Below are 7,605 nucleotides of genomic sequence, written 5' to 3'. Positions count from 1 at the left end.
ACTGCCTCCTGCACAAGTGCCTTTTCTTTGTCTCTCCTTGATCTGAAACAAAGCCCAGCTGCTGCTGCTCCGCAGGTGATTCCTAAAGATGCACCTCCTGCCAGAGCTATTGTCCTGCTGCTCTGGGGCTGCCTGAGTGTGCTCAGGAGTATCAGACAAGTAGGGCTGCCATACCTCATACTGGAGGTGGGGGGCCTGATACTGGGGAAGGGTCGGAGGTGGGGGGAGGGTTTGAGGGTCGGGGAGGGCCTGATGCTGGCCTAGGGCCGTGACGCTGGACTGGGGTCTGATGCTGGACTAGGGTCTGATGCTGGGGGAGGACCTGATGCTGGACTAGGGTGCATCATTTGGGTCCCTGTCAAGGTTGCCCTCGGACACCCCACGCTGTGACCGATGGCGAGCCTCGACACGTGCACTTTGTTCCCACCCTCGGCCCGCTGCCCATGCCTCAGCAGCAGAGGGGCCCTGTCCCCGCAGATGCTGAAGTGATGGAGCCTCTTGTCTCCGGAGCCAAGGGCATGAACACACCGTCGGTCGTCCTCTAGGGACACCTATGCTTCCGCCTTCTGGCCTTTCCATTGCATCCGTCTGTTTCTCTTAACAGAATGTCCGTGTGATGACACAGGCTCCCATTACCAGCTCTGGTCTGTTCTCAGTGAGAGTACAGCTTACCCTCGGCACTCTTTATTGGCCCTGGGAAATTTTGCTTCAGTACTTTATTGAAAGAAAGCAATAAATAATACTGTGATAAAAATAGTTCAAAAGTAGACTGTACATACTTTGTCACATATTCGGGAAGTTCACAAAAGATTAACAGGAAAATAGAATGATAACAATGAATTGTACAAGTAAATTAAAGGCGGAACCCACATGTAAAGAAACATGCTGTCTCTGTCTACCAAGATACCAGCTGCATAATAAATACCACACTGTGACCTGAACGCATCTCTTGCTGGCTTTTTTAATGTGCCGCTGAAAAAGTAAAAATTACATTTGCTACTTATACAATCCAGAATGGCTATGTCATCACAATCTAAAAATGTACGCCTAGGTCCATTCTTTAAACATGTTTACAATCATGTAAAAAGATGATTTACATAAAAATAAGGCCTTTGTCAGAGCTACACTACCCTATCTGTCTGGGAAGTGGCACCTTCACTGTCCAGCTCGATGGCTCTGCAGCGGGTGCAGGGCATCGCGATTGGTCCCCAAAGAGTCTCACCAGAGAGGAGGGATCCGGGTCCACAGAGACTGGGTTACAGGAGAGATTTTCAGTCTTCTTCTAGGCATCCTTTCAGCCCAAATTTCATTAGAAGCTCACATTTAACACCCAGTACTTTTAAATCACTTCACGCTGTGGACAAAAAGCATTTCTTGCTAGAAAAAGTACAGTTTAGGCCAGTCGTTAACATCCAAGAACAATTGGTTGAAATTAAGTTTGCTTATTTCAGAGTGATTGTTGGAGAGCTTGGTTACATTCTGGAAGGATAATAAAGCACACCGTGTCATGATGATTTTACAATCGCAGGAAAACCACTTCTCTCATGGCTTAACATTGAAAAATTAAACAAGAATAATTACAATAAATGCATCATTTACAAAAGCCCTGTGTTTGTTTATAGGATTTATACAGACAAGCACTACAGTACATTCATTTGAAAGACTGAAATCAGGTATCAGAACATGAAATTGATCTGAAAGGATATTCATAGCCTGAATATACAAGAAAAAGGAAGGAATTATATAAATGAAGTCATAAGTTTACATAAATATCAGAAACATTAAATTCTAAAATATTTTCTCTATGGTATTCATGAATTTTTCACTAATTAAAAACCCTGTAATATCTTCGGGTCCATGTAACAAGTATTAACAGAGTAAAGATTACATCGAGTTCAAAATGTAGTCTTTGTTGTATACTGGATGCTGTATAAACATCTGGAGAATTCGTGCAGGTAAACTGGAAACACACACAGAAAAGTCAGTCCTGGGTTGGCAGCTGGTGCCCCAGCCCCTGCCCCTCCTGACACCCCCACCCCCCACCCCATTTGGGGCTTCAGCTGCTTTGAGAATTCAGAGAAACATGGAGGGCCAAGCAGATCAAGGAGAGAACTCTGTGGCTGACTTTATTCTGACATATAGCTAAAATCTGCTGGTAAAAAAAAACTCAAAAGCCCAATCCAGCTTTCTAGCTGAGATGTGAACAGGACAGAGCAGACAGCCTCCTGCCCTCAGAGTTGCTCGAGCAGGGCTGGGCCCCAGGGCCAGACCCACCAGAGGCCCACCCAGAGCAGCACCTGCAAGGGAGGGTGGCCCCTTAGCAGCAGCCGAGCCCCAGATGCCGGTGCACCTCCGTGTGAAACGCTGGCCTCCGTACGGAGAGGCCCAGGGCAGGGCAGCCTCGTGAACCCTGACTCTCTGGGCCCTGTTCCCTCCGAGAATGTGCACGCAGGGTGTGGCTGGCAGCACTGCCGCTGTGGGAGGGATACCCATGCGTCCCTATGTGAGGGGCCTTGGCCATGCTCTGACCACTCCGGCGGCAGTGGGGCGCCAAGGTCACGTTCTCTGGTGTGAGGGTTCTCCCAGGCTAACCTCCAGAGACCCACTGACCCTCCACTCCCTGGGGCGTGGGCTCCGTGCCCCCGCAGGACCAGGCCGGCCTGTACTCAGCCCGAAGCACATCAGGAGCAAGTCCTGACTGTAGCAGAATCCAGCCCCTGCGTTCCCGCCACGCTGCCTGGTCCCATGAGCGCGGGAGGAAGGGTGCAAACACAGAGTGCGGTTAGTCGTGCAACGTCACATGGGGCACGAGGACACACAACGCACACCCGCAGCAGTGCCCACTCCTACTGAGGGTCTGGGGAAACTTCTAGAGGGTGGATGAGCCAGAGAGAGCGAGCCTGGGGGCTGCCACGTGGGGGTCCCTGCCACCCGGGGTGGGGGGAGGGCGGTCAATGGCACATTTGATGACGTAAACGCGGTCATGGGGACAGATACTCCACGTCGGCAGCTGCCAGTCTCTCCTTAGACCTACGGATTCACAGAGCTCCACATTCACAGATTCCACACAGTCTATTGTTATTCAATTTTACACTTACCTCATTCCCTCAGCTGCCAGCTTTACGAGAAAGAGGTAGGAGATGACAAGACCACCATCAAATGTGAGCCCTCGAGATCAGATGAGATCAGGCGCCTTCAGGGTGGTATGGCCTTAGAAGGAGGCGGCTGCCGCCGGGCGCCCTAAGAGCCCTGCGCTGTGCCTCCCTTTTGCTCTGACCTGCCAGTCGGGCCAGCAGGCCGCACGCACCTCACCGTGGGGGCGCGTGCTGTACTTGAGCCGAACGACCCACGACCAGACTCCGCCGGCCAATGCCGCCACGCCCCTGAACACTGCCACCCCGCGGCCAGCAAACGCCTGGCCAGGTTAGGCAGCCCGGAGGGCTTCCAGGACCCCCAGCGGCATGCCAGGCGTGCGTGCGCACGGGACCTGGGGGGTGGGCTGAGGGGCGCGGAGGTCTTGGCGCCCTCCACCCCGGGCCTCTCCAGGCCCGGCCGCGCTCGGCGAGCCGGGCCTCCCTCGATCCCGTTCGCTGCCCAGGGCCACGCGGCCCGGAGGTTTCTGGCTTTCGGCCCTGCCGCCGCCCGAACCCCGCGGCCCTCGGGCCTCTGAGCCTCCTGTGGGCCTAGGCGCAACCCAGCCAGGGCCCTGAGCGCCCATCCTGCCCGACACCTGCCTGATGCCCAAACCCACCGGGAGCCACGGAGGCGCGGTCCACCTGAGCACCTCAGCCCCGCCCCTTCGCCCTACTGAGGCCCCCACCTTTCCCCCACGCCGCCGGACAAGCACACAACCTTCCTGAGAGAGCAGACAAGCGACAGGCAGGCACACGGACAGACACACAGACAGTCAACAGCCCGCCGTCACAACCTCATCAGCCAGAGCCATAGCACCTGTGAGAGGCCGGGGCCAGAGGAACGGACGGGCCGCCGGGTGTCAGGAGAGACAGAGGCAGAAAGAGATGAAAGTTCAGAGATAGACTCCAGGACTGTGAGAGGGAGATACAGATAGACAGACAGACAGACGCGTGCGCGTGTGCGCGCGCACACACACACACACACACGGAGGCAGAGACAGAGGGAGACACAGAGCGAGTGACAGAGAGACAGCAAACAGGAGACAGGGGAGAGAGGATGGCATCGGATCTGAGACAGACACACTGGCACAGCCCGTGACGCACCTCAGAGGAAGGTCACGCGGAAGAAGCAGCTTCCCCAAGGGAGGGGGCGTCGGCTTTGGGCCGGGCCCGGCTGGACGCGGTGCCCTGGGGCTGGCGGTCACCCGTGGGGACCCCAAGACTTCCTTGAAGCCGAGGTCTCAAAGGTCCCCTTTGGCCTGGCTACCTAAGGCGAGACCCAGCCCCCATCCCCAGGCCAGAGGGTGAGTGTGTGAGAGTGTGTGTGAGTGTGTCGGTGGGTGAGGGTGAGGTCGGGTTGACTTGGGGCCGAGTGAATACCCAGAGTGGAGGGGGGAGGGTGTGGAGGCCGGGGGTTGGGAAGCTTGCGTGTCCTCTTGCTGTCTCTCTCTCCCTCTTTCTCCGTCTCCCTTACCTGTGGTTTCTAGCTCTTGACCTGTCTCGGCAGCAGGGTGTGTGTGTGTGTGTGTGTGTGTGTACCTCCAAACCCAAAGCAACTTTCTATGGAGACATAGTGAAGGGTAAATGCATTCTTACTCATCTGATATATCCTAAAACACTGGACATGTCTGGACTCAAACTTTCAGGGCCGCCTTCCTGCCACCCCTGGCAAGCATTGATGGTGCAACTGTAATCCTCTAAAGGACCAAAAGTCCTGTACAAGTCCAGACATCTGCTCTGTACAGTCTCTTCCTACAGTACAGAAAAGTATAGAACAGAATGACACATTCTTTGTTAATTGTACAGATGAATCAGCTGCTATCTGCTGCCTAGTCAACATGGTCAACATGAGGAAGTCAAGCAAGAGTTCCAAATCTCTTGAATGTGGTCCTTGGAAATACTTCTGTTCTTAGTTGCTCAGTTGTGCCCAACTTTTATGCTACCCATGGACTGTGGCCAGTCAGGCTCCTCTGTCCGTGGCATTTCCCAGTCAAGAATACTGGAGTGGTTTGCCATTTCTTTCTCCAGGGGATCTTCCCGACCCAGGGATCAAACCTGAGTCTCCTGCAGGTGGATGCCTTCCCATCTGAGCCACAATACAACTAATTGCCTAGTCAAAATACAAAGAAAAAAGCTAGTGTTCTACTAAGTGGAAAGATGATTTAAGAAATGGAAGCTTTCCTTTGTTGGTATATTTGAATCTTTATTTAGTTTTATTTTATTTTTATGATTAAGGCTACTTGAACAAGGCAATGGAGAAACCCCAGAGTTGAAAAGCAATTGACTTTTTAAAAGAAACATGTGGCAGGTGAAACTTTCTTCATTTTTTAGAGTTGGTTCAATGCAAAATCTTTATTCAACAAATATGACTCTTGTGAACTTTATTTCAAATCTCCATGATGAATCACTAAGGCATCAAGGAAGAAAGGAGTAGAGGTGGAGAAAAAAAGAGCAACCTTTCCCCTTGGCTCCATCTCAACCAGCTGCTTAGTTCCTTCATCTCATGGACTACGATCTGGGATAATCTTGTTTGTCTGATTTTTGTTTGGGGACCGTTTCTAGTCACAGGGCTGGAAACAGTGGAGGGGGTAAGCCCTTCTTTCCATTCCACATCAGACCCAGTGGGCAGTCCAGGCCCTGCCCACTGCATTGAGTCTGTAGCAACAGAATCACCAGTGATGCTGGTTAACAATGCATATTGCTGGAATCCACTCCATTCGCTACTGACTCTTTGAGATGGTGGTCTGGAACCTCTACCTGGAAACTTTCTTGATGATTCCAAATCACACCAAAGTCTGAGGACTATGGAAGATCTTCACATTTCTGGAAGAGCTGCACACCTCCAGAAGGAACCACAAGACTTGCCTGAAATGGTAAAGTTATAAGTATTGGACTGAAAGTTGGAAGGTCTCCACCTTTGCTATGTAAGTAAAATGATCTTTGTTTGAAATGAAAATGGATAATACTAAAAGTTCACATTGTTCTAGAGCATTAATTAAAAAAAAAACCCTGAATTATAGAAATCTGATGTATGAGTTCCTGGAAAGCAAGAACCTATATTTATTGATATGTCTTCATGCCTTAGATCGTCCCTTGAATATAGTGTGCACATCAACAGAAGAAAGAAAAGAACTGAATTGACAAAGATACAAAGAGATCCAAAGTGCTGAGCCAAGTGAAAAGCTGAGGCTTCGCAGAACTTTTCTGTCTTTCACACACTGAATAAATATTGAGCACCTACTATGAGCTAGTAGGCATGCAATATGTTTCTGGAAATAGAATGCTGAGAGAAGAAGAAACACAGTTCCTTCTTTCACTGACTAATGATAAATAACAGGCAGATACTTTGAGAACTTCTATAGGGGCCTCTTCCCTCACCAAAAACTGGGTGTCAGAGAAGGCTTTTCAGACTAATAATTGAGTTGAGATCCATAGGTTGAACCAATGTCAACCAGGGTTGAGATGCAGGAAGAATTTCAGGCAGGTAAAATAGCATCTTGGAAGGCTACATGACAAGGGAACCTTAGTACATTCAAGAAACGAAAAATGCCCTATGGGATGGAACCAAAAGAGTGCAGAGGGCATTCCAGTGAAAAGAAATCAGAGAAGAAAGGGGGGACCAAGCAATGAAGGGATTTGGTCATATCTTCACTATGATGGGAAAATACAAGAGCAGTTGGATCAGGGAGGTGATAGAATTGCATCTGCATTTTAAAAAGGTCATCTTGCTCCACATCACTCATGATTGGACAGACTCAACTCCAAACTACAACGAGGTTCCACTTCACATTAGTCAGAATGGTCCTCATGGAAAAGTCTGTAGCTAACAAATGCTGGAGAGGATGTGGAGAAAAGGGAACTCGCCTCCACCGTTAGTAGGAATGTGAGTTGGTAGAGCCACTATGGAAAAGAGTATGGAGGTTCCTGAAGGAACTAAAACTAGAAGTACCATATGATTCAGCAGTCCCACTCCCAGGCATATATCCACCAAAAGTATAACTGAACAAGATACATGCACCGTCTGTGCACATATATCTGTGTGTGCGCGCGGGTGCGCGCGAGCTGGGGGGTTCGCCGGCGAGGATGGGGGTGGGGTGGGGTGGGGGTGGGGCTGGGACTGGGGCTGGAGCTGGTGCAGCCCCCTGGGATTGCCTGAGGCACGCCAAGGAGCCCCAGACGGAGACCCGCGGGACGGTGGGGTGGGGTGGGGGTGGGGCTGGGGCTGGGGCTGGAGCTGGTGCAGCCCCCTGGGATTGCCTGAGGCACGCCAAGGAGCCCCAGACGGAGACCCGCGGGACTGTCGTCTGGTTTCCTGGAAGCCAAATGCGGAGGGCCTCGCGGGCCGCGCGGAGGCAACCCAGGTCTGCAGCGGGAGTCAGTGCCCTGGCCACCCAGCCCCAGGAGGGGCTGGGGCTGCGGGAGCCCAAGAGTTGGGACGTGGGGCGGGGGCTAAAGGAGAGGGAAGGCAAAG

At 51.7% G+C, this 7,605-nt stretch overlaps 1 pseudogene; it reads right to left on the bottom strand.

The window, feature by feature from the left end:
* Window positions 1-2,509: 2,509 nt before the first annotated feature.
* On the bottom strand, window positions 2,510-3,946 carry LOC147349993 (uncharacterized; annotated as a pseudogene).
* Window positions 3,947-7,605: the final 3,659 nt, after the last annotated feature.

This window comes from Bos grunniens, chromosome 21, assembly GCF_055505025.1.
Source record: "Bos grunniens cultivar Pamir isolate PY7600 chromosome 21, Bosgru_T2T1.0, whole genome shotgun sequence".
NCBI classification, from domain to species: Eukaryota; Metazoa; Chordata; class Mammalia; order Artiodactyla; family Bovidae; genus Bos; species Bos grunniens.
This window is presented reverse-complemented; position numbering and strand designations above follow the sequence as displayed.